General features: G+C 35.3%; 1 pseudogene; it reads right to left on the bottom strand.

Annotated features, from left to right (window-relative positions):
- Window positions 1–27620, bottom strand: part of LOC100027941 (kinesin-like protein KIF23) — a 62194-nt pseudogene extending 34574 nt beyond the window's left edge.
- Window positions 27621–27925: the final 305 nt, after the last annotated feature.

Genomic DNA, 27925 nt, shown 5'->3' with positions numbered 1-27925 from the left:
ACACTTAGATGGAACAGTGACTAACTGTATAGGATGAAATGACAAGACATAAATAGGTATATATATATATATATATGCATAAATACATATATGTGTATATATAAGTATGTATATACATAGGGAAGTAGAAGGGTAACAAACAGACTGGTGGGGAGGGAAGCAGTACAAGATAGGTAGAGAATGTGGGGGTAGTTTAAAAGGATTGTAAAGAAAATAAGGGGGGAATAGGAAGGGAGTGGGTAGAAAGGGAAATAAAAGGGTGGGAATTAGGGAATTAGGGAAACTGATTAAAAACAAATCATTGATGTAGCAGGAAATAGTGAAAGAAGAAAAAGCAGGACTAGGAGTAGAAATCAAAATTCTGGGAAATACACAGCTAGTAATCATAACTCTGATTGTGAATGGAATGAACTCACCCATAAAACACGAGTGAATAGCAGAGTGGATGAGAATTCAAAACCCTACCACCTGCTGTCTACAAGAAACACACATGAGGAAGGTAGATACGCATAGGGTAAAAGTAAGAGGAGGGAGCCAAATCTATTGGGCATCAACTGATAAAAAGAAGGCAGGAGTTGCAATCATGATATCTGACAAAGACAAATAAAAATAAATCTAGTTAAAAGAGATAGTGAAGGTAATTATAGTAGCAGTCTCTCCGTAACCGAGTATGAGGATACACTTGTGTGTGAAGAAGATTTAAGTGGAAAAGTCGATGCACAGAGACAGTCCCACTCTCTCGGCGTTGGAAGCCTGGGTCCAGTGGCATGAAAAGTCGTTACACCTGGAGACTATATCAGCTGCATTGGATGGCCATGTTGTCCTTTGTGCCCCAACATGCCCTAAGCACTCCACAGTGCTTTGCTGCATAGCCATCTCAGCTGTTGAACCTTCTTATTGGTTCCTTCTGTCTGTTCCACCGAAGCAGTCTTCACATGCTGGGTAAGCAAAACCCTAGTTTACCAGGGGTTGATGACCCAATGGCTACCCTCACAAGGTTTAGCCAGCCTGTCGAAGCTGTTGCCTGGGATGTGGCTGCTGTCGCATACTAGCAGCTACTAGTAGCCACAAGTGAGAGCTGGGTGTCAGGTGAGGGTCAGAGGTTGGAGAGCTGCCCTAGAAGGGCACGACAAGCCCTCCATACCAGAGATACTACCCCTCCCTGAGCACCCCATACACATCCTGATAAAAGGCAGTATAGACTATGAGGAAATATTACTACTACCAAATGGCATAGCATCCTAATTTCTAAAGGAGAGTGGAGCTCAAAGATGAAATAGATAGAAAAACTATACTAGTGGGATACCTGAACCTTCCTCTAACAGAACCAGATAAATCAAACCAAAAAATAAAAAAAGAAAGAGGTAAGAGAAGTGAATGAAATCTTAGAAAAAAATAGAGTTAGGAAAAACATCTTAGAAAAAAATAGGATATGTAGAGAAAAATAAATAGGGACAAAAAGGAATACACTTTCTTTTCAGCAGCACATGGTACATTAAAAAAATTGACCATTAATTAGGGCATAAAAACATTGCAAACAAGTGAAAAAGAGCAGAAATGATTAATGCAACCTTCTCAGAACACAATGCAATGAAAATAATAATTAATAAGGGTACATGGAGAGGCAAAAAAAGTTAATTAGAAATTAAACAATAGGATTCTCCAAAATCGATTTGGTAAAGAGCAAATCATAGAAACAATTAATAATTTCTTTGAAGAAAATTAATGATGAGACAACTTTTCAAAACCTATGGGATGCAGCCAAAGCAGTACTCAGGGGGAAATTTATATCCTTGAGTTCATATATTAACAATTTAGAAAGGGCATATGTCAGTGAATTGGGCATGCAGATTAAAAAACCAGAAATTGAACAAATTAAAAATCCTCAGATGATGACAAAATTAGAGATACTAAAAAATCAAAGGAGAAATTAATAAAATTGAAAGTCAAAGAACTATTGATTTAATAAATAAGATTATAAACTGTTACTTTGAAAAAATAAAAAAAGTAGACAAAGTACTGGTCAATCTAATTTAAAAAATGAAAGAAAAAAACCAAATTGACAATATCCAAGATGAAAAGGGAGACCTCACCTCTAATGAAGAGGAAAGTAAGGCAATCAATAAAAACTATTATGCCCAATTATATGTCAACAAATATGGCAATCTAGGTGATACGAATGAATATTTATATAAATATGAATTGCCTAGACTAACAGAGGAAGAAATAGATTACCTAAAACACACCATATCAGAAAAAGAAATTGAACAAACCATCAAAGAACCCCCTGAGAAAAAATCCCGGGGGCCAGTTGGATTCACAAGTGAATTCTATCAAAGATTCAAAGAAGAGCTAATCCCAATATTATACAAACTATTTGACAGAATAAGCAAAGAAGAAGTTCTACCAAATTCCTTTCATGGCATAAATATGGTACTGATTCCAAATCCAGGCAGGTCAAAAACAGAGAAAGAAAAATACAGACCAATCTTCTTAATGAATATAGATTCAATAATCTTAAATGGGATACTAGCAAAAACACTCCAGCAAATGATCATGATAGTTATTCACTATGACCAGGTACAATTCATACCAGGAATGCAAGGATGGCTCAATATTAGGAAAACGATCCACATAAGTGACCATATTGACAAGTAAAACAGCAAAAATTATATGATTATCTCAATAGATGCAGAAAAAGCCTTTGAAAAAATACAACACCCATTACTATTGCAAACACTAGAAAGCATAGGAATAGTATGGTCGTTCCTAAAAATAATAAGCAGTATATATCTAAAACCATCAGCAAACATCATCTACAATGGGGACAAACTAAAAGCATTCCCAATAAAATCAGGAGTGAAACAAGGATGCCCATTATCACCTCTATTATTTAACATTGTATTAGAAACACTAGCAGTAGCAATTAGAGAAGAAAAAGAATTTGAAGGTATTAAAATTGGCAATGAGGAGACCAAGCTATCACTCTTTGCAGATGATATGATGGTAGACTTAAAAAATCCCAGGGAATAAACCAAAAAACTAGTGGAAATAATCAACAACTTTAGCAAAGTAGCAGGATACAAAATAAACCCACATAAGTCATCAGCATTTCTACATATCTTCAACACAACACAGCAGCAGGAAATAGAAAGAGAAAGTCCATTTGAAATCTCCCTAGACAATATAAAATAGTGAGAAATCTATCTGCCGAACTATAGCTACAAAATGTTCTCCACACAATTGAGACTAGATCTAAACAAATGGAAAAACATTGATTGCTCATGGGTAGGATGAGCTAACATAAAAAAATGATGATCCTACCCAAATTAATTAAATTATTCAGTGTCATACCCATTGAACTTTTTTACCCAAAAAACTTTTTTATTGAATTAGAATAAAAACATAACAAAGTTCATTTGGAAGAACAAAACATCAAGGATATCCAGTTAAATCATAAAAAAAAAATGAGAAGGAAGGAGGACTTGCAGTCGCAGATCTCAAACTGTACTATAAAGCAGTGGCCATCAAAAGAATTTGATGCTGGCTAAGAGACAGAAAGGAAGACCAGTGGAATAGACTTAGGGTAAGTGACCTTAGCAAGACAGTCTATGATAAGCCCAAAGATCCCAGTTTTGGGGACCAAAATCCACTATTTGATAAAAACTACTGGGAAAATTGGAAGACAGTGTGGGAGAGATTAGGTTTGGATCAACATCTCACACCCTACACCAAGGAAAACTCAAAATGGGTGAATGACCTGAATATAAAGTAGGAAACTATAAGCAAATTAAGCGAATATAGAATAGTATACTTGTCAGATCTTTGGGAAAGGAAAGACTTTAAAACCAAGCAAGAGCTAGAAAAAAATCACAAAATGTAAAATCAATGATTTTGATTACATCAAATTAAAAAGGTTTTGTACAAACAAAACGAATGCATCCAAAATTAGAAGGGAAGCAACCAGTTGGGACCCAATCAATCATTAAAAAAACCTCTGACAGAGGTCTAATTACTCAGATTTATAAAGAGCTAAACCAATTGTACAAAAAATCAAACCATTCTCCAATTGATAAATGGGAAAGGGACATGAATAGGCAATTTTCAGTTAAAGAAATCAAAACTATTAATAAGTCCTTCAAAAAGTGTTCTAAATCTCTTATAATCAGAGAGATGTAAATCAAAACAATGCTGAGGTATCACCTCACACCTAGCAGATTGACTAACATGAGAGCACAGGAAAGTAATTAATGCTGGAGGGGATGTGGCTAAGTCGGAGCATTAATTCATTGCTGATGGAGTTGTATATTGATCCAAATATTCTGGAGGGCAATTTGGAACTATGCCCAAAGGGCACTAAAAGACTGTCTGCTCTTTGATCCAGTCATAGCACTGCTGGGTTTGTACCCCAAAGAGATAATAAGGAAAAAGACATGTACAGAAATATTCATAGCAGCTCTCTTTGTGGTGGCAAATAATTGGAAAATGAGGGGATGCCCTTCAATTGGGGAATGAATGGCTGAACAAATTGTGGTATATGATGTTGATGGAATACTATTGTGCTCAAAGGAATAATTAACTGGAGAAATTCCATGGTAACTGGAATGTCCTCCAGTATTTGATGCAGAGTAAAAGGAGCAGAACCAGGAGAACATTGTACACAAAGACTGATACACTGTGATACAATCTAATGTAATGGACTTCTCCATTAGTGGCAATGCCGTGATCCGAACAACTTAGAGTGATCTACAAGAAAAAAAAAAAACACTATCCACATTCAGAAGAAAAACAGTGGAAGTAGAAACACAGAATAAAAAACAACTGCTTGAATACATGGATTGCGGGTATATGGTTGGGGATGTAGACTCTAAATGAACATCCTAATTCAAACACCAACAACATGGAAATAGGTTTTGATCAAGGACACATCTAATATCCAATGGAATTGTGCATTGGCTATGGGAAGGGTGGGGGGAGGGGAGGGATGGAAACAATATAATTCTTGTAACCAAGGAATAATGTTTTAAATTCACTAAATAAATTAACTTAAATTAAAAGAGAAAGAAAGAAAGAAAAACTCCTATAGAATTATCGAAAAAGCTAGTGGAAATAATGAACAACCTTAGCAAAGTAGCAGGATACAAAATAAATCCACATAAATCTTTAGCATTTCTATATACTTCCAACTCATCCCAGCATCAAGAGTTAGAAAGAAAATTCCCTTTTCAATCACCATAGACAATATAAAATACTTAGGAATTTATCTGCCAAGACAAACACAGAAACTATTTCAACACAACTACGTAATACTCTCCACACAATTAAACCTAGTTAAACCTAAATAAAACTATTTGAACACAACTACAAAATACTCTCCATGCAATTAAACCTAGATCTAAGTAATTGGCAAAACCTTAATTGGTCATGGATAGCATGAAGTAACATAATAAAAATGACAATCCTACCAAAACTAATTTTCTTATTTGGTGCCATACCCATCACACTACCAAAAAACTTTCTTACAGAATTAGAAAAGTCAATAAAAAAGTTCATTTGGAAGAACAAGTGATCAAGAATATCAAGTGAAATGATGAAAAAAAATGTGAAGGAAGGTGGCTTAGTAGTACCAGATCTTAAACTATATTATAAAACTGTATTATAGTGATCATCAAAACCATATGGTACTGGCTAAGAGACAGAAGGGAGGATCAGTGGAATAGACTTGGTGTAAGTGAAGTGACCTCAGTATAACAGTCTATATTAAACTGAAAAATTCCAGCTTTTGGGACAAAAATCCACTATTTGTTAAAAAATGCTGGGAAAATTGGAAAACAGCATAGGAGAGATTAGATTTAGATCAACATCTCACACCCTACACCAAGATAAACTCAAAATGGGTGAACAACATGAACATAAAGAAGGAAACAATGAGTAAATTAGGTGAACACAGAATAGTATACTCGTCAGATCTTTAGGAAAGGAAAGATTTGAAGACCAAGCAAGAGTTACAAAAAATTACAAATTGCAAAATAAATAATTTGATTACATTAAATTTAAAAGGTTTTATACAAGCAAAATCAATGCAAACAAAATTTGAAGGGAAACAACAAATTGGAAAACAATCTTCATAACAAAAACCCTTGACAAAGGTCCAATCATTCAAATTTATGTTACTAAGTGAATTATACAAAAAAAAATCAAACCATTCCCCAATTGATAAGTGGGCAAGGGACACGAATAGGCTTTCTTCATATAAAGAAATCAAAACTATAAATCAGCACATAAAAAAATGTTCTAGATATCTTATAATCAGAGAAATGAAAATCAAAACAACTCTGATGTATCACCTCATGCCTAATAAATTGACTAACATGACAGCAAAGGAAAGTAATGAATGTTGGAGGGGATATGGCAAAAAAGACTGCCTGCCCTTTGATTCAGCCATAGCACATTAACTATAGGAATTTCAGGTGAACTGGAATGACCTCCAGGAATTGATGCAGTGAAAGGAGCAGAACCAGGAGAACATTGTACACAGAGACCAATAAACTGTGGTAAAATCAAATGTAATGGATTTCTCTTCTATTAGCAATGCAATGATCCAGAACTATTCTTAGGGACATATGAGAAAGAACATTATCCACATCCAGAGGAAGAATTGTGGGAGTAGAAACACAGAAGAAAAACAGCTGCTTGATCACATTGGTTAATGGGGCTATGACTGGGAAAGTAGACTCTAAACAATCACCCTAGTGCAAATATTAATAATATGGAAATGGATCTTGATCAATGGCAAATGTTAAACCCAGTGGAATTCTGTGTCAGAAACAGGAAGCAGTTGGGGTGGGGGGGATGAGTCTTGTAACCATGGAAAAATATTCTAAATCACCTAACGAAATAAAATAAAATACAAAGGTTACCACATTAAAAAAAAAGATTTGAGAGGGACAACAAAAAAGTCTGTATAGTAGGAATATAAAGATACTGAAAGGTCTTGTAACTGTTCACTCAGGAAAATGAGAGTATTACTGGCACATAAAAATTTTTATCAAATCATATTTTATATTAAGACAATTCAAATCTGATAATCAAAACTTATCTTCACATTGCAAAGTGACATGCTAATACCAAGGCTATATTTTGTGGGAGAAAAACTATTAAAATGCATGTATTAACTTCTATAACTTTAAATTTTCCTTCAAGCTAATTAAAATGATTTTCATATGCTTAATAAATTAGATATCTATTTATCTCATTATGCATCAAACATTACAAATTAATAAATATTGAATCTCAGCCAGCATTATTATATATGACGTAAGCTCATAAGACTTAGAGTTAAAAAAGGACAATAGATGTAATCTTGTTCAGCGGTGTCAAACATGGAGTACTAGATCATATAAGGCCATATCATTCTCAAGTAACTTTAGACCAAGATTAAAATATAAGTGGGTGATATTTAACAAATTAAAAAATAATACAATAAAATATAGATATCAATATGTGTTTTCTAAGTAAATATGTACTAACAGAGATTCTTATGTATGATTAGTTTGCCCTGTTTTTTTTTAATTTCACAATAATGATCTAATCCAAAATCAACAAGTTAAAGAGGAAAAATGTGAAGAGCAAAGAGATAAGTGACTCCTTACAGTTGCACATTAACAAATCCAATATTCTCACTTCTAAGTGTAAGAACATTTTTATTTAAAACTACATGGTCTCTCCTTCCTTTGTTGGAAACTTTTGTAAATTTCTCAGGTTGTAAGAAAAAAAATTGAAATCAAATCTATTTACTAGTCATATTACTCTTCCTTAAATGAATAATTTATTTAGAAATATTTCAAATATTTATTTAATATTTTCACTCATTTCTATGTTAATGTCCTTATGCTATTTGCCTAATGTGACATGGAACTACTTCCCCACAATAAAGGGCATTCTTATTAAAGAATTTTTTGTTTGTTTGTAATTTCTTTGGCTGCTTCAAAATTTCTTTTTCTTTGCATGTTATCTAGTTATAATATGACATTTAACATTAAAAAATTCTTATTAAGGAAAAAAATTGTCTTTAAACAGTACTAGAAATTTCATCATCTTACCTTAGTGTTTCACCTTCCTTTTTAAATGACAATATTTCTTTCCCAAAGAAAAATATGTTCTACCCCTTTTAATTATTTTCAGTTTTTGTTAAAATAATCTTTAAAACCTTATTATTTACATCAGATAAAATTTTGAATGTTGATTATTCTTCCATTAGAATTGATTTCCAGGTAGAAAAATGTATCCAAAAGTGGTGGGTAAGCCACATATGTAAATATGTATATCTTTCACAACTGTTAATTTTAAAAATCATGACATAAGGTCTGGAGGGCACTCATGCTCAAAGTAGACATTCCACTTTGTTGCTAAGGCACTAAAGCTTTAAGGAAGATAGTAAGGCTTCAGTGGACTGTATGTTACTTCTAACAATGAATGAAATGGTCATTTTAAGATGTCCTTAAACAAACACCATCATAGATATAGTTAATGAACCTTACAAACAAGAAATTCTGAATGTTGACCAGCAGTTTAATATTAAATTAGCATAGTAATTTAAATTGAACAAAATACATTTCAATAATTTAAAATCAACAGAAATTATGCACTGTGTTGAATTCACACCATTTATCTTAAAGGTTTCAAATTGAAGAATTTAAGGAACAAAGTTGGAATGATGCAATTTTATCTTCTCACTCTATGACCATTTGGGGGTCCTCAAATTTTATTCTTTGAAGATAAAATACATTCTAAGCTCTTCTTCCCCTCTACCTAATTTAAGCATGACATTATTTTGCATTTGTCATTTTTCTCCAATACATATATACTAATGAATGAATTGCATGAAGGGTGTGTCTATATACACCCAATATACATATACAAATACAAACTATATACAAATATATGTATATACATTTACATATATTTATATATTTTGTACAAAAAGGCCTTGCACATCAACTTGGCTTTCTTAGTATATAGTTTGGCTGAACTCTTTTGTGTGATTATGGATTTCATTTAGAAGACCCCACAGTGTTTGATAATTTGATTCATTAGCACAATGTCAAACAAAAGTAAAGAAAAGGAAACAATTTATTTTTCAAATAGAATGCGAGGAAACATTTTCTTCCTTATGTGCTCACCTCCTGTACTTCTTTTTTGCAGGCAAGAGTCGTCCTAGAACAAAATATCACAGTTTCTCGAAGATCAGAAGGTAAATATGAATATGAATGGAGAGAAAATCAGGGAAAGGCAGAAAAACAGGTTTATGATACAACTTTTCATAATCACAGATTATACTAGCAGTAACTTCCCTTCCCCCTTATCAAAAGGAAATATGAATGTTTATTGTGTATTTATTAATTAGAAATCTTTGGTAACTATAGTATGACTAAAATGTTTTAAAATATAGGAAAACATACATGAATAATAAAGCTATGTCTATAATGGAATATTGCCTCAGAAATAAAATTGAAAGTACCATTTCCTTGAGTGTGTGTGCAAATAAGATGGAAAACATAAGGATTAAATAAAAACTAGTCTGTGAGAAAAAGGTTTCTGATTGTTATGTTACTGTTGTCCTTTTTATGAATCTAAAGCTAGATACTAACCACTGTGACTCTGTAGGAAACATTCCAAACCAGATTTTTCTGCCTGTCCATCAGGAATGTCCCAGGTAACCAGGGTGTTCAGGAGTTGAGCTCAGTGGAGAATTTGGACTTTGAAATTGGTGAAACTGTTTCATATAGGAAATTAATTGACCCTTGAACATAATCACCCTTCCTCCCCCCCCCTCCAAAAGGGGGTAGGATAAGGAAGGGATTATTCCCTCACATATTGGTGAAAGGGCATAGCATATTTGTTGATGCTCTATTTTTGAAGTAAATATTCCTTTCTAAAAGTTAATTTGACTGTTAAGAGGTAATGGAATGCAAATCATCCCTAAAATTGAGGGAACATAATTAGTGGGGACAGAAGTCAATGGCAGAGCAATCAGGCATTCTTTGCTCCCAAATGTAAAAAAGCTGGACTTCAGAAAGTCTAGGGCAGGGTAAGTATGTTATATAAGTAATGAAATATGTGCTAAGCATTAATAGAAAGCTTCTTCATCTAATTCTATACCTTCTCTTACCTGTACATAAAAATTTTGACAGACATCACTGATGTCTTCTGTTTTAATTATTTTATTTCTATATACTAATACAGACTTTGTATTTATCAAAGACTTAAGACCTAGGGACATATAAGTAGCTGGTTGAGTTCAAGGAGGCAAATTGGTAGTGTATTTAGTGCTACTCTTGGAGGCAAGAAATTCTACATTAAAATTTGCCTGATGCTTATGATTCTGGCTTGGATTCTAAGCTTCTCTGGTATTCAATATCCTCATCTGTAAAATTTAGGACCTATATCACTGGACTAGTGTGGGTATCAACAGTAATCATGTATTTAAAACATTTTTCACATCTTAAAAAAAAAAAAACCTGACCTTGTAAAAGAGTCTAAGGCATCAGCATCCTGAAGTTTAGGGTGTTTAGAATAATTTTTTTAAAAGGAGCAATGAAACCATTTTGAATATAAAACCATGCACAGCATGTAGTGTGGGTTTGAAGCTCTGATTTACTGTATGAAACACAAATGAAACTCAAATTAGAAAAATGTTAATAAGTATTGAAATATTTTTTTTAATTAGAGGATGAGAAATATATTCCTAGAGCAGACAAAATTTATTATGTTAGCACCTTATGGAAAAAATGATATCTGTTAATATATTATTTATTTTTTATCTATTGAGTTATATATGTATATATATATGTATATACATACATATATATATATACACATGTTTCCCTTTATTTCTTCCATTTAATTGTTTAAACCTAGATCTAAATTCTAAACCTTGTCCAATTACTGACCCCTTAATTCTTCCTCCTTATATTACATTTCTAAAGACAGAACCCTATTCCATGGAAAAATTTTTAAATCTCCGAGCATTTCCCCTTACAATGCAAAGTTTATATCCTTTTGAGAGTAATTTTAGGATAAGAAACTTGCTATCTCTCCGAATCCAGAAAGCGAACTGTTTGGAGAAGGTGCCATGAAGATGCCTGCAGAAACTACACACTGCACCAGATGCACTTTGGGGTGTGGTAATTTGAACTGTGGTGAGTTGAACGCATTTATTTTGAATGTACCCTCTTAAGCCAAAGGGGACTGATCCCTAATTGGTTTTCTGTCAATGTAGCAATCATTGGTTTTGTTCTTTTTCTCTTTTATCTCTCTTATCCTGAACTTATTGTAATTTCCCCTTAGAAAGTGTGATATTGTATGTACCTCTAGTTGAAGATCTTTTAAATTGGTTATATGTACTGATTCCATGAGGAAAGAAGGCATGTAAATCTGGGAGATTGCTACTTGCTCATTTTCCACTGGAATCACAGGGGCAGTAATTAGAATTTTGTATCCCAGGACTCTGTTTCCCAGAATCCCACTTTTGTCCTCATTATATCTTTGTTTTGGAGATAAAGTTTCTATAATCCTGCTCTCCTCTCTCTCCTCATTCTAAGGCAGTTAGGAAAACTTCTCTTCATTCAGGCTTTTACTTTTGTCTTTTTATTTCCTCTACTTCAAGTGATTATTAATAAATCTCATAAAATATAATAGTTGGATATTCATTTTAGTCTTATACCTTCAACTACTTTCTATGTCAGCAAGACTTACAAAGAGAAGTATATAATCTTTCTGAAATCTAATTCCATCAACAAACTCCCTTCTGATCACAATATATAGTGGAGTTCCTTTGATTGAATATAATACAGGAATATCAGTTTCAAGAGTCTCTATCAATTTTTATCCCATGGCTATGTCTGTTTATATCATCCAACTTCAACTGCGCTTTCACTGTAGCAAGATGTTTCTTTTATGTATCCCTAATTGGTTTCCTGTTTCATCTCCCTTAGACATTTCCAAAGTGCTCTCCTCTTCTCTCCTTAAGTTTCCCTTGTCTCCATAAATTTCTTACATCTCCCCTTTGCCACTAGGATTTACTGAAAACAGCTGAAGCTAACCACTGTGAGCTTCATTTCCTCTCTTTTTCTTCATCTCAAAATCCTTTAAAACCAACTCTCACTTCCTAATCCTTTTTTTCTGTCTTGCTAAGACTGACTCTTCTTATATGTTCTTTCTTCCATCCTCTCTTACCTTCTTCAGAAGAAAGCATCCTCAACTATTCCAACTCTCATTATTTTAGTAAGTGTCTCTATCTTACTATATTATCAGTGGTGTGATCTTTTTGAATGTTTTGCCTTGGCCTGTTTGTCCCACTCAGAGAAACCCTTCACTTCCCAACACTAACATGCATACTAGGGTCCCACATATTGTGAGCCAGTGTGGACATCTGTTCTGTTTTAGTTCTATTTCAGCCAAGAAATCATAAACATCAGAGACCCAACATACTCAAAATCTTTAGCAGCAAAGATTATAATTGTGTCCCATTTCCTGACTCCCATCTTCCTCCTACCTTTTTATTTTCCTTTCTTACTCTCTTCAAGCATTTCTTATATATAACATGTTCATATTTTATATAATATATTTAAATTTAGTTTTTTTTTCTTTCTGTCCAAACTAAATGTATGTATTCAGCAAATCACTTTAAATCTCAGTCTCACTGATATTTCATTATATTGTTCCACCCCTCCCATCTAGGGAATGTAACCTTTTTGGAGACCAGGAATTCTTTTCTATTTTTTATGTCTAACTTCTAGACATAGGCACATAGTAAATACAATAAATAAACGAGTCAATGATGACTAATAAGGATACCAAATATATTTAGATGAAAGAGAAGTATAAGATGGTAGGGGATAGAGTGAAATCTTCTAAAATGGGTAAAAAAAGATTAATTATATATCTCTATTTCCTTGGTTTTGAGTATGAGGACAACCACAGCAGCAAACCCAGAACACATATGACTATAAAATACACATATATATATATGTATATATATATTTACATATATATATGTATGTATGTATACCCACCCAGGTATATTTACTTCTCTCTCTCTCTCTCCTGGCCTCTGCCACAAAGCATTAAGAGAGTGACATATTTGTTTTTCCTTTGGAGAGAGAAAAACATAGAGACAGAGATAAAGTAACAGAATATGTGATTGAGAAGGAAAAATGGTGCTCTGGGCTAGAAATTAATTATCTTGGAATCTTAAGATCCATGGATATGGGAAACCTCTACAAGCCCATTGACTTTCTAAACATTGGTAAATAAATAAGAAAAGAACTTGCAATGTCCTTTCCTTAAAGATATGAAGAAGAAAAAAAGAAAAAAAAGATTATTAGTCATAACACTTGAAGAATAGGAGAAAGAAACTTTTTCAGTGTTCAACAAACTTTTTTTAAAAAGAATACAATATTGTATGAAGAGTTAGGAGATGCACAAATGAATGAATCATGGGCCCAATCATATATTGAGAGAAAAAAGTCCTTGGTAAATAATTATATTACAAAACAGAACATGATTTCAGAAGCAAGGTCAAAGTGCTATGATACAAAGTGATATTTATAGAACATTTTAAATTTATAAAATGCCTTATTTTTTATTTGTCTTTCTAAAATCATGTAAGTTTTTTGGAGGAGATAAGTATGATCAGAGAAAAGATAATAAAAGAAGGAAAACTTAATAAGTAAAATCCCTCTATTAATATAAGTCAGCATCTACTTTGTAATTTAGAATCCTATAATGTTGCTCAAGGACACTGTGAGGTTAAGGGATTTACCTAGGATCACAAAATAAATCAACAAACATTTTATTTATTGTATACTATGTATTCGGCATTGCACAAAGCAATAAGAATATAATGAAATAAAAGCCACTTCTATTTCTCCCTCAAAATCTTACCACATAAAGGGAGAGATTATCTGTGAAAAGGTATATGGACACACAGTATGTAGAAGTAATTTATAGATGAATACCTTTAAGAGGAAGTCACAGATAGTTGGTGGATCTTTATAAGAAAGGTTTTCTGTATGAAATACCTTTTGAATTGAGTATTGAAGGAAGCTTGGGTGTTTTTTTTTTTAATGGAGAAGAGAATTCTGGGCAAGAGTAACAGTCACATAATATACATTTTTGTTTTCCAGTCATTCAGCCATCTCCAACTCTTCATAATCCAAATGACCATACTGTTATTGGTGGGTATTTTGGGGCAAAGAAACTAGAGTGGTTTTCCATTTCCTTTTCCAGTAGATTAAGAGAAACAGATGTTAAGACTTCAAATATAATGATTATTTTATAGAACTCACACCAGCTAATTCTCAAAGCAGCAATTTACTTGATAATAACTTTTAAAATAATTTTATTTGGGTATATTTGGGCTTTAATAAATGTGGTTCAAATAAAATAGATTGCAATGGAAAAAGATTGGTTTCCCTAAATTTTCATGTGAAGGTTTAGAAAGAAAATACTTTTAAGGATATGCAACTTCAATTGAGCTCAAAAGTGTGCTATGCTATTTGTATAGTTCAAGAAGAACAGTAGGTTCCACATACTCTATAACACATACATACACACACAATTCCAAAGTATACTAAAGTATCATCAAAATGACAACATTAAAAAAGTATTTGATGAACCTGTTCCAACCTCCAACAAAAAGTCTAACCCTGGTCTGAAACAAAATAAGATCTTCATGAGATACAACATTGAACAATTCATTGGTAAATGGCAATTTCAAAGGTTGTAGGAAAGGTGCCAAAATAGGACACACTCCAAAAAAGGATGGTTGACAAAATAGGTGTATTGTAAGAGTTTACGAAAGGAAGCCTGCTCAGCTAAATAAAGTAGACAAAGATTAGAAGTCAAAGAGAAGAAATTGAGCAGGAAGGGTGCTAAATGACACAAGGGCCAATATGATTAGACAACAGATTGCACAGAGAACACGAATATGTAAGAATCCTGGAGATAGAAGGAATTTAAAGGACAGATATTGAAGTTTATATAGCATATTAATGGTAATGATCTGTGCTTTGGGGAAATTATGTTAGCAGATGTAAGGAGTATTCAACTGGGCAGACATTTCCGGCAGGGAAACCAAATACAAGACTATTTTAATTACCCAAGTGCAAAGTAATGAAGACCTGAATAAGGATAGTGGCTGTGAGTGGAGAGAAGAGGAAGAATAAAAGAAATGTTGTGGAGATACTGTTTCATGATTTGACAAGCTATTGGATTACATGCCATGAGTGAGAGCTAGGACTTAGGTTTAGAAGCTAGAGAAATTGGAAGGAAAAAAGTATTTTCAATTATAATGTAGAAATTCAGAAGAGTAGCTAGTTTGAGGGGAAAGATACAGAATTTTCACTTGACTGTGCTTTTATGGGCTCTTTATTTCCCACCAGACTACATTCCTGGACTTCCCCATCATGCCCCAGGAACCTCTCCATCCTTTGCTGAAGTCCTAGTCATCAGTCCTAGAAGCCACATCTCTAAGTTATTTCTGTCATTTTGGCCCCTTCCTTCTAATTGGAAGGTGCAGAATTCCTCCTAGAACTTCCTTTTAGGAATATCTCCCAGGAAAACAACATCTTCATTTTCCATCAGACTTCATTTTTCTCAACTTTATGATCTGCCTCTGACCCTTATATCCAGACTTTGCCCCTCCCATACTTTTTAATTTCTTTTTTGTATTTTCTTTTTCATTTGGAATATACATTCCTTGAGGGAAGGAATTGTCTTTTTTGTGCTTGCATTTTTATTCCTAGGTCTGAGCACAGTGCCTTACATTGAGTAAATAATAAATATATGTTTCCTGACAAATTATGATGAGTTTGATATGTTTTTGGTGTAATTGATATGGTATTTGAATTTTAGCAAAATACTCAGAGTTATATTCACATACAGATCTGCTTTTAGGATACTTTGGCTATACTGATAATTAAGCAGATGACATTTATAAAGAAAAAAAGAAAAATAATTAGTAATGAGCCAGATAGTTGGGAGGAGAAAGAAGAGAGGGTAGTATCATGAAAATCCAGTAGGAGAGAATATCATGGAGGAGAATGCTAAAGAGAGTTCTTGAACTTGAAAGTTCTTTTCATTATTCCATGCTACCTCTCAGGTAACATATTTTAGGTATATAATCTCCATTTTATAGTAAAATAATTTTTTAAATGAAGTTCAGATATTGTGTTTTTCTAGCTAGATGTTTTTTATAAATAGTAATTGTTCAAATTCAGATTTCAAACCAGGTATTCTTGATTCCAATTTCATTAATCTCTATAAAGTCTATGAATTTTCAAGACCAAAAGAAGGAATGACTACATGTGATTATTGTAAGAGAAGAGTAAGAGAAGCCTTAAACAAGTAGGTATCATTTCAAATTGAAATATTGATTTGATTTTAAAAGGTTGAAAATTGAGGAGGGTAACTAAGGAAAAGATGTGATATGAAAAAAGAAATGTGGGTACAAATCTCAAATTTATTGAAGAAATGAATAGATTCTAGTTCAGTTTAGTTGAAATTACATTAATCAATACTGAATATTAGAGCAAAGTTATTTGACAATGAGCTAGGTGAAATAGAAAAAAGGGGAAGCTTGGCATCATGTCAGATTGAACAAACTATAAATAACTGGGGCTAATATTATTCCCTTTGTCCCTCAGTCTTTTCTTTTTCTTCTTAACGATAGAGGGAAAGGACAAAAGATGAAAAATTGTAATAACATACAATGATTGGAAAAATAAACTGAAATTTGCCAGCCATGAATATAAATAGAATTAACTCACCTATAAAACAGAACAGGGTGGGATAATGGATAAGACATCAAACCTTAACAAATTCATTGCAATAAAATAAATTATGAAAACAAACTGTTAATAAAGAGGGATTAGAGTGAAATTCCTTATCTTTTAGATAAATAAATGATGGTAATTATCACCTCAAATATAAAAATAGTAAAATTAAAGCACAGATTAGATATTGATTGCATATCTACAAAGTATGTATATGCATATTTATATATGTGTTTGTGTGTTTTTATGTGAAAAGTTAACCTAAAGGTATAAAAATTTTATATCTATTTTATTTGTGGTGGCAAAAAAATTAGAACTGAAAAGTGTTCATTAAATGGGGAATTGCTAAATAAGTTGTGGTTTATAGTTGTTTTTGACCACTATAGCTCCGTAGGAAATCGTGAGTGGGACAATTTCAGAAAATATGGAAAGACTTACATGAACTAATGCAAAGTGAAGTGAACAGAACAAGGAGAACAATGTATATTGAAGTGAAATATTATATGCTGATCAACTGTGAAGGACTTTATTATCAGTCATGCTAAGACAATACCAAAGGACTCATGATGCAAAGGTCTTTTCACAGCCATAAAAACTAACAAATAGTACAAAGGAAAGAGTACAAATGCAGATCAAGCCTTATTTTATTTTAGTTTTTTCTTATATTTGTAATATTATGTATTCTTTTACATGAGGAATAGAGAAATTTGCAATGAATAACAATACTGGAATAACCTAAACCAGATTTTTTGCCACTTGGGGAGGGAAGATGTAGAGAGAGGGAAAGAATTTGTATTGCAAAATATCAGGAAGCAATTGTTTAAAAAATTTTCTGTTTAATTGAAAGAATGAGTTCTTAAAATAATGTATTTAATTTGATAGAGTAAGGAAAAAAAAACCTACTGTAAGCATTTTAGGAAACCTCAAAGATATGATAGATGTTTTGAAATTTCTGAATGGAATTCATGAGGAGAATGATTTTTTCAATTTTTCCTTGAACATTTATAAAAACTTTGCTAAAATGAGTATGAATTTATATGTGATTAAAACATTTTTAGAAAAAATATACTTAATGAAGTTATCCTAGGAAAATTTTTTTAAATTTCTATTCTATGAATATGTCTCTGATAATGGTATGATATCTAGATTTAAAAGTAATCTAAATATGAAAAAGAAAAGGCATTTCACAATAGCTAAATACTCAAAGGATGTGAGCATGTTAATAACCACATTTAAGATTATTCAAGGGGGACTTCCGGTCAAGATGGCAGCTTAAAGAAAGCTAAAGTTTAGATCTCCTGAAACCCTTCCTTACCGATCTCAAACCAAATGCTCCTAGGGCACTGAAATTCAAAACGATCAACAGCATAGACACCAGGAGTCCTCCTCCTGGACCTGGACCTGGATCAAAAGGTACGGCCCTGACTTCCGGTCAAGATGGCGGCTTAGAGAAAGCTAAAGTTCAGATCTCCGGAAAACCCTTCCCGACCGATCTCAAACTATAAGCTCCTAAGGCGCCGAAATTCAAAACGATCAACAGCATAGACCCTGGGAATCCTCCTCCTGGACCTGGACCTGGATCAAAAGGTATGGCCCCCCTCAAAAGCCAGAACCCGAGATCACTTGGACCTAAGGGGTAGGAGAGCAGAGTCCAAGGCTCAGAGAAGCCGCGAATGAAGGGTTCATGATTTATTTCATATCATGAGTCAACCTTAGGTATCATCTCTTTATGAATATTTTAGCTAAACCTCTCATTCTGTGAGAGACAATGCAGCTATCCCCTCAAATAATATAGGGCTTATGGTAAACTCATCTATATTAATACATTAATCTGATTTCCACCCTGAGCATTCTTCATATCCTCACTTTTTTTCTATATCATAAACTATTTCATCTAATCTATCTGAACCATCTCTAAAAACTTGAAGATATCTAACATCTTTCATAGAGAAAGTGTAATTATCCTCTCATCTTGACTCAACAGAAATAATAGCCTTTTATATGACAATTGGATACTTCTATGCTAATCTCAAAAAAATTCAGAAAGAGATTTCAAAAGATTTTCTCCAGCTCCACTCTTTTAAAAGTCTAATTTCAAATTAATTTTCACATAAATTTTACTATTTTTTGTCTTTTTGTAAGAGCCTACCTTCAGAATGATTCCAAACTGAACAGCAGATAATACTACAAGACTAAGTCAGATTCCACATACCTGGAAGAACACTAAAATGCAGTGGAAAATAAACTGTTTTTGTCCTTTCTCTTGAATTAGTAGATGTGCTTATATTTTAGTAAAGAATTTAGGGGCAACTGGATGACTCAGGGGATTGAGAGCCAGGCCTAGGGATGGGAGGTCTTAGGTTCAAATTTGGCCTCAGATATGTGACCCTGGGCAAGTCACTTAACTCCCATTGCCTAGCCCTTACCACTCTTCTGCCTTAGAACCAATGCACAATAATGATTCTAAGTTAGAAGGTAAGGGTTTTAAGCAAACAACCAAACACAATCTAGCTGGAGCTTCCACATGTAAGTTTTAATGGAGAATTTTAAGCATCAAAGTTTAGCATATTCTAAAGATAATCTTTTTCTACATTGAGGAGACAGGGATACCTATATAGAGACCCCATGTAAATCAGTAAGATCTGAAATTAAGTCTTGACTGGTATATAATGACTACCTGATACTAGGCAAATCACTGAATTTCTCACTACTTCTAGAAAATTCATCTGTTTTTTTTTTTTTTACTGCTGGATAGAATACTAGAGTTATACTGGTAAGTTTAGTTTCTCAGCAGGAATTCTCTATGTTGAAGAGATCATAAGACTGGAAGGTCTACCCTGTCCACATCACCACACCCATAGACAAACACTTGTGATATTAAATGGAATTAAGATTAATTAAGAATTAAGATAAATTCAAAAGGAGGATATGGCACAGACCTAGAGTGAGTGGTGCTGGTGAGTCTGATGCAGGTAGATTGCTTATGGTCTGAAATTCTGAGCTTCAATAGGGCTAAAACTGTTTAGTTGTCATTATTAATTTTAATGGAAAAAAAGATAAAGTAAGAATAAATTTTACAAAGAAGAAATCATTCAAACAATCTATAGTTACACTTATCTAAGTTGTAGGCAGAAGTCTAAGTAAATGGGTTCAAATCAAGAAAACATGTAATGCCCAGTGGATTTACACTTTGGCTATGGGGGGTGGGGAGGAGGAAAAGAAAATGATCTATGTCTTTAATGAATAATGCTTGGAAATGATCAAATAAAATATAATAAAAAAAAAGGTACGCCCCCCCCCAAAAGCCAGAACCCGAGACCCCTCGGACCTAAGGGGTAGGCAGAAGGAAGGTCCTAGGACCCATCCCCCCCAACCCAGAGTGCTGAGTCCAAGTCCGAGGCAGCAGAGGCAACCTCAGAGCCCCACAGCTTGCTATTCTGAAGGCCGCTTCCTGAAAACAACCTAACCCAGTGGAGGGGGCACCCAGATAGCAAGGAAAAAGAGAGGGACAGGGGAGCTTGTAACCCCCAGGGAGGAGCCCTCAGAGCTCCAGGAAGCCATGGCCCCTTCCCCTCAGAGAGCAGGGGCTTCTGAAACAACAGCAACCCTCAGGACTGGCAAAAGGGCCTCAGGAGCCGGCTATTCTGAAGGCTGCTTCCTGAAAACAACCTGACCCAGTCACGGGGGCACCCAGACAGCAGAGAAACAGAGAAATGGGGGGATATTGTAACCCCCTGGCTGGATCCCTCCATCCAAGTCTCAAGTCCCTGCCTCAGGGCACACTCAATTCAACCCAGGGAAAGCTAATCTTTTCATCAGGAGCCCTTGCCCAGAGCTCCAAGAAGCCGCGGCCCCTCCCCCTCAGAGAGCAGGGTCTTCAGAAACAACAGTAACCCACAGGGCTGACAAAAGGACACCAGGGCCGGCTATTCTGAAGGCCACACTCTGAAAACAACCTGACCCAGTCGAGGGGGCACCCAGACAACAGGGAAACAGAGAGACAGGGGAGCTCGTAACTCCCTGGCTGGAACCTTCCATCCGAATCTCAGTTCAACCCAGGGAAAGCTAATCTTATTATCAGGAGCCCTTGTCCTGAGCCCAGGGAAGCCGAGGCCCCTCCCCCTCAGAGAGCAGGGTCTTCAGAAACAACAGCAACCCTCAGGACTGGCAAAAGGGCCTCGGGAGCTGGCTATTCTGAAGGCCACATCCTGAAAACAACCTAACCCAGTCGAGGGGGCACCCAGACAGCAGGGAAACAGAGAGAGAGATGGGAGATTGTAACCCTCTGGCTGGATCCTTCCATCGGAGTCTCAGGAAAAAAGTCCCTGCCTCAAGGCATACTAAATTCAACCCAGGGAAAGCTAATCTCATTAGGAGCCCTTGGAGCTCCTGGAAGCCGTGGCCCCTCCCCCCACAGAGTGCAAGTGCTGGCCAGCTAAGGCACAGGAACAAGGGCCAAGCCAGGCTTAGAGTGTGGAAGTAAGGCAACGGAGAAGCATCAGGAGGGTGCCAAGGAGAGGAGGGCAGTAACAGGGACACACCAGCAATTCCTGGCTTCCTGGGAACACAGAACAACAACTGCATAGAACAGACAATCTGCCTAGGGCTAAAACCTCTGAACACCAGACAGAGATAAGAAAAGCTAATCCCCCCCCCCCAATCAGATAGAGATGGCAAACTCCACAGAAGCACAAAAGTCCAAAAATTAAAAAAAAAACAAAACAAGAAGAAGGGGGCGACTTTGGACACATTTTATAGAGCAAAAATACAAGACACAGAGGAGATAGAAGAGGAAACACAAGAAAATGCTCCGAAACCTTCCAAAGGAAATGGAAACTCTCCACAAACCCATGAAGAATTTGAATCTGAAATGATCAAAAAGATGGAAGCCTTCTGGGAGGAAAAGTGGGAAATAATGCAAAAGAAATTTATGCATCTACAAAACCAGTTTGACCAAAGTGAAAAGGAAAACCAGGTTTTAAAGCAAGAACTAATAAAGCAAAGCCAAAAGACCAAGAAATTAGAAGAGAACATAAAATATCTCACTGACAAAATGGCAGATTTGGAAAATAGAGGGAGAAGAGATAATTTAAGAATAATTGGACTTCCAGAAAATCCAAAAATAAACAGCAAACTCGACATCGTAATACAAGAGATAATCAAAGAAAATTGCCCAGAGATTCAAGAAAAAGGGGGGTAATATAGCCAATGACAGAGCTCACAGAACACCCTCTACACTAAACCCCCAAAAGACAACTCACAGGAATGTAATTGCCAAATTCCAAAACTCTCAAACAAAAGAAAAAAATCCTGCAAGAAGCCAGAAAAAGACAATTTAGATCTAAAGGAATGCCAATCAGGGTCACACAAGACCTTGCAAGTTCCACTCTGAATGATCATAAGGCATGGAACATGATCTTCAGAAAGGCAAGAGAGCTGGGTCTTCAACCAAGAATCAGCAATACAGCAAAACTGACTATATACTTCCAAGGGAAAATATGGGCATTCAACAAAATAGAAGATTTCCAACTTTTTGCAATGAAAAGACCAGAGCTCTGTAGAAAGTTCGATACCGATAATCAAAGAGCATGGAATACCTGAAAAGGTAAATATGAAGGAAAGGAAAAAGGAGAAAAATGTTACCTTCTTCTTTTACTCAAACTCTCTTCTATAAGGACTACATTTATATCAGTCTATGTATACTAACATGTGGGGACAATGTAATGTGTAAATAGTTGGAAAAGAAAGACCAAATAGAATAATCATTCTCACACAAAGATTCACATGGGAAGGGGAGGGGAAGAAAACTCCTATAAGCAGGAGAGGAAGAGAGTTTTTACTTAAACCTTACTCTAAGGGAAATCAACTCTGAGGGGGAAAAACATCCAGATCCATTGGGATCTTGAATTCTATCCTACCCAACAAGGGTAGGGAGAAGGGAAAACCAAGGGGAGGAAGGGGAGAGGGAAAACAAAAGGGGAGGGAAAGAGAGGGGGGAGGGAGAGGGAACAAAAGGGGAGGGACTAAAAAGGGAAACATATCAAGGGAGGGGATAAGGGGGACTGACTCAAAGTAAATCACTGTACTAAAAGGTAGAGCCGAAGGAAAAAAGGTTAGAATTAGGGAAGGTTATCAAAATGCCAGGGAGTCCACAAATGACAGTCATAACCTTGAACTTGAATGGGATGAACTCACCCATAAAACGTAGACAAATAGCAGAATAGATTAGAATCCAAAACCCTACCATATGTTGTCTTCAAGAAACACAAATGAGGTGGGTAGACACCCACAAGGTCAGAATTAAAGGATGGAGTAAGACCTTCTGGGCCTCAACTGACAGAAAGAAGGCAGGAGTGGTAATCATGATATCTGACAAAGCCAAAGCAAAAATAGACCTGATCAAAAGGGATAGGGAAGGTAATTATATTTTGTTAAATGGGACTTTAGATAATGAGGAAATATCACTAATCAACATGTATGTACCAAATAATATAGCACCCAAATTTCTAATGGAGAAACTAGGAGAATTGAAGGAAGAAATAGACAGAAAAACCATATTAGTGGGAGACTTTAACCAACCATTATGAAATTTAGATAAATCAAACCAAAACATAAATGAGAAAGAGGTGAAAGAAGTGAATGAAATCTTGAGAAAAATTAGAATTAATAGACATATGGAGAAAAATAAATAGGGATAACCTCTTTTTCTACCTCGGATCATAGATTTTCTTGAAAAAATAGGTATACCCAATTGTCTTTTTTTTTTTTACAAACAAGGAAGAGTTCTTTTTCTGAAATTCATAGCAAATTCAAAAAAAAAATGTATGTAGAATTTGAACAATAGATGTCTTGAGGTTGAGGGAGAATCTATTGATCTTTGCCAGTTTATAATATAGTCAACAGCTATGAGGTATGCAGTGTTAAAACAACAACAAAAATAATAGCACAACTGTTTGATTAAAAAGAAATAAATGACATGAAAAAAATCTATCACAAAAAAAAGCTCAACTAATGGCTTTCTGCACTTGGGCTGTGCATGATGCTGATAACCAGGCCTAAGTTGAGAGCCTTTCCTCATTTCCATAGTTATAGAACACCAAGTTTCTACATCTGCCCACTCAGGTTCCATCACAACTTCTTGGGCTAGGGCAGTGTTGGAAGATCGTCATTTCTGGCCAGTTGGATATTCTTGCTTTAAAATCTCAATATCTATGAATTGAATAGATTGCCTACCATCTCTTGTTTTAAAAACATCAACCTTAATTAGTTTAGTTTCAATCTCCCCATCAGTAACTAGTGGTGGGTCAGCATGTACTTCTCTCACTTAGCTAGTGTCTTTTTATTTGCAACAAGTACTGTGATGGCATGGGGGTACATGTGGCTGCATTACTGTTTCAGTTTGCACATTAGAGAGAGGCTTACGATCTACCCATCTGCCCCCTGCACAGCATGATCTTCTGTGTTAAATATGAATTAGTGGTGCATTAGGTATTGGAGATGAAGAAACCAATCTTTGAGAAAGGTTTTCTCCATCTTGTTCCAGTAATGGTCTCTCTGCTTTATCATTACTTGGTTTGGTAACATTAGCCTTAAGTTGCTTTAGTTTCTCATCTTTGACCCAGGGTTTATTTTGCATCTCTAGCTGTTTGGCAGCCATACAACATTCACATTCTTTGTCCCACTTCATGGTGCTCTCTGTCACCATGACTTGCAGTCTTGCTACCAGTCTGCATTTGTCAGAAAATTGGTGCTAAAGTTTTTGGTTCTGGCTTTCAAGTTCCTGTTGTAGATTATGCTTATTCCTCATAGCTTGTAGTAGTTTTCTGTAAAATTTCAATCTTATATTCAAAAGCTTTAGTTTTCTTTTCCAGTCATTCTATTTCTGCTTTCTGTCCTAAGATCACTTTTTCCTTTTCATTTGGTTTTCCATTAATATCATTTTCCTTATTTAAAACTGCATTATCAAATTCTTCCAGCATAGCTCTATAATCAACCACTTATTTATTACATTCTTCTGTCATCATTTGTTGAACATTATGGCATTTCTCTAATACTTCAATCAACCTTGGAAGTGTTTGTTCATCAACAACTAGAATTTCACATAATGGTAAAAGGGGAAAACTCTGTAGAAGTATCTGTAACTGATTTTTAGTCACCAACTGAACCCCCTTGAAGTTCAAGTCAGGGTGTAAGTTCCCCCTAAAAGCCTGATTTCTGTAATGTGGGCCTGGAGTTAAACTACATATCACCTTATCTACTAGTCTTTCTTCTTCAGCTTCTTGATTCATTTCATTTCTGCAAATTGTATCACTTGCAAGCTTTTTCTTATAATCTTCAGCCTTTGGGTTCATGAACATGATCATATACACTTTGCCTTCCCATCAAAACAGTTCTTGAACAGATAGGTTAATTTTGAGTCTTGATATGGAACCATTTGTTAGTCCCATACATTTGTTTTTTTAAGGACTTCCATGAATGTTCTTAGTGTCATTAGTGACTGATTAATATTACCAGCTTCACAGAGTCTGTTGCCTTCTGCTTTTGTCAAATTAATTCTTTCACTTCCAGCAAGATCAATTAATGACAACTGGATTAAAGTGATTTGTTCTTCTTCCTTCAAGATATTATCTCTATCTGCATCTAATGGAGCCTGAGCTAGTTTAATGATCAACACGCTACTTGACCTACTAGATCCATGATTCAATTGAGTATTTTTATGTGCCAATGGTGGCTCTAGCTTAACCCAGGACCGCCCAGAGGTCTGTGGCTTTGCACATGTCTGTTGAAGGTCATATTCTCAAATAATTAAATCTTGATCCTTTGCTGCAGCCCTTCCTAAATCCTGTTAGGACTGAGTGGGGTGGAAATTGTATTTTCCAAGACCTGGTTCTGTCATTCCAAGTATCTCTATTGTATCAATTCTAAAATCAATCATGACTCAAAGAACTTCCTATTCTATGCTTAAGCATAGGTCAAAGCCCTTTCCATTGTTCAGCAAAAGGTTTCTGTCCTAAAGTAATCTTAAGAAGGGAGGAGGAGGAACCTCCCATGCCAATGGGGTTCACATTCTAATAGAGTTCCCACTATCAATAGGAAATTTTTCAAGTATGAAATTTCCCAATGGTGAAATTTCCAACATTTATAAAATTTATAAGAAATTTTAAGGTTTACAAGTCTGGCTTATCAACAACGAGAGCCTGATTATATCCTTGAGCTGGCCTTTTAAAGCAGTTTTCTTGACATCACTTCCTGTTGCTCCCCAACTTTACTGGAACCAATCACAATCTTTCAATTTGCCTAGCACTGCTCAAGGGGAGCAGTGACCTTTGCAGGTGTCAGCTTACCTAGTAAATGACTTGCAAAAGCTCTTACTTAGTGTCAAGTAGGGGTAGTTTAGTTTTTGAAGACACTGTGAGCTAGATCAATCAAGAAAGACAATATTCAAAGTAGCATTTAAGATGAATTTTGAAGAAAAGTAGGAATTCTAATAAAAGAAATGTGAGGAAGTAGGGAATTTTAGACATAGGGTTCTACTGAGCAAAAAAGGCCAATTTGGTGTTTAGAGTACATGAAGGAGTAGAATGGATGACAAGACTGGAAAAATTGATTAGAGTCAGTTAATAGAGGGCATTAGATGTAAACAAGGAAGTTTTAGTTGATTCTTGGAATCACAAGAATATAGTAAAGTTTATTGAGCAGAATGGAGACTTAGGTATTAGGTCAAATGGTGTTATAATGGAAGGTGAATGGAAGAAGGAAGAGTCTTGAGACAGGGAAATCAAATAGGAGGTTATTTTCCCAAATGGTTCCCTCAGAAATGAGAGTAGAGAGTCACTTTGATTTAGTAAGATTTTTTTTTGTTCCTCATTACTAGTTTTCTTACTGTCAAGAGTTTAGCGTACTAGTAATGGCATCTGGACTAAGAGTATGTTTTTGGTAGAGCCTGAGAATGTTATCTAATTAGAGAAAAAGAACATGGCTGTGTTTCCTGTGTTATGTATCTGTAGTGCTCCTTAAATGAAAAAATAAAGTTTTAAAGAGACAAAAAACGGAACATGGATGATTCTGAATACTGAAAGAGTGAAAGTAATGTTCTGATTACTATGGATTTCAGTGACTTGGGAGCCCCTGAATTAGTATTTGTTAGAATGTGGAACAAATGGGCAATGAAGTTTGCATGTTCTTTTCATATTTTGACTCTAGGAACTATATGGCATTCAGAAATAGTGACCTCCAATATGGTATTATTAATATGCTTACAGTGATGAAGCAATATCAATAATAATAATAGTTTTAGATAAATAGACACATAGATACACAGATACACGGGTATGTATATGTGTGAATTTATATGTGTTGGTTGTCTCTTGAACCAAGGATGATGATTGTCTTTGTGCGTTTTTGTGCACAAAGACACTTGTGCATGAAGATTTAAGTGAAAAAGTCGATGCACAGAGACAGTCCCACTCTCTCGGCGTTGGAAGCCTGGGTCCATTGGCACGAAAAGTCATTACACCTGGAGACTTCCTCAGCTGCATTGGATGGCCGTGTTGTCTTTTGTGCTCCATCATGCCCTAAGCACTCCACAGTGCCTTGCTGTATCACCATCTCAGCCATTGAACCTTCTTGTTGGTTTCTTCCGTCTGTTCAGTCGAAGCAGTCTTCACATGCTGGGTGAGCAAAGCTCTAGTTCACCAGGGGTCGACATCGACCCGATGGCTACCTTCACAAGGTTTAGCCGGCCTGTCGAATTCGTTGCCCCGGGTGTGGCCGCTGCCGCATGCTAGCAGCTACTGGGAGCCACAAGTGAGAGCTGGGTGTCAGGTGAGGGTCAGTGGCTGGAGAGCTGCCCTAGAAGGGCACGACAATCCCTCCATACCAAAGGTATTACTCCTCCCTGAGCACCCCATACACCCCACCTAGCTGCCTCTAAAAAACATGGAGGATATAGGGTTGATTTCTGTTGTGATATTTATGAAAAAAAAAAAACAGGAATCAAAATAAAATCCAAATAATAGAAGACTTGCTAAGACATGCCACGGGATAGAATAACACTAATTAAAAATAATCAATTAAGTCTCTGCCAT

This window comes from Monodelphis domestica, chromosome 2, assembly GCF_027887165.1.
Source record: "Monodelphis domestica isolate mMonDom1 chromosome 2, mMonDom1.pri, whole genome shotgun sequence".
Classification (NCBI taxonomy): domain Eukaryota; kingdom Metazoa; phylum Chordata; class Mammalia; order Didelphimorphia; family Didelphidae; genus Monodelphis; species Monodelphis domestica.
Note: the sequence above shows the minus strand (reverse complement) of the source record. Positions and strands in the feature narration are given on the sequence as shown.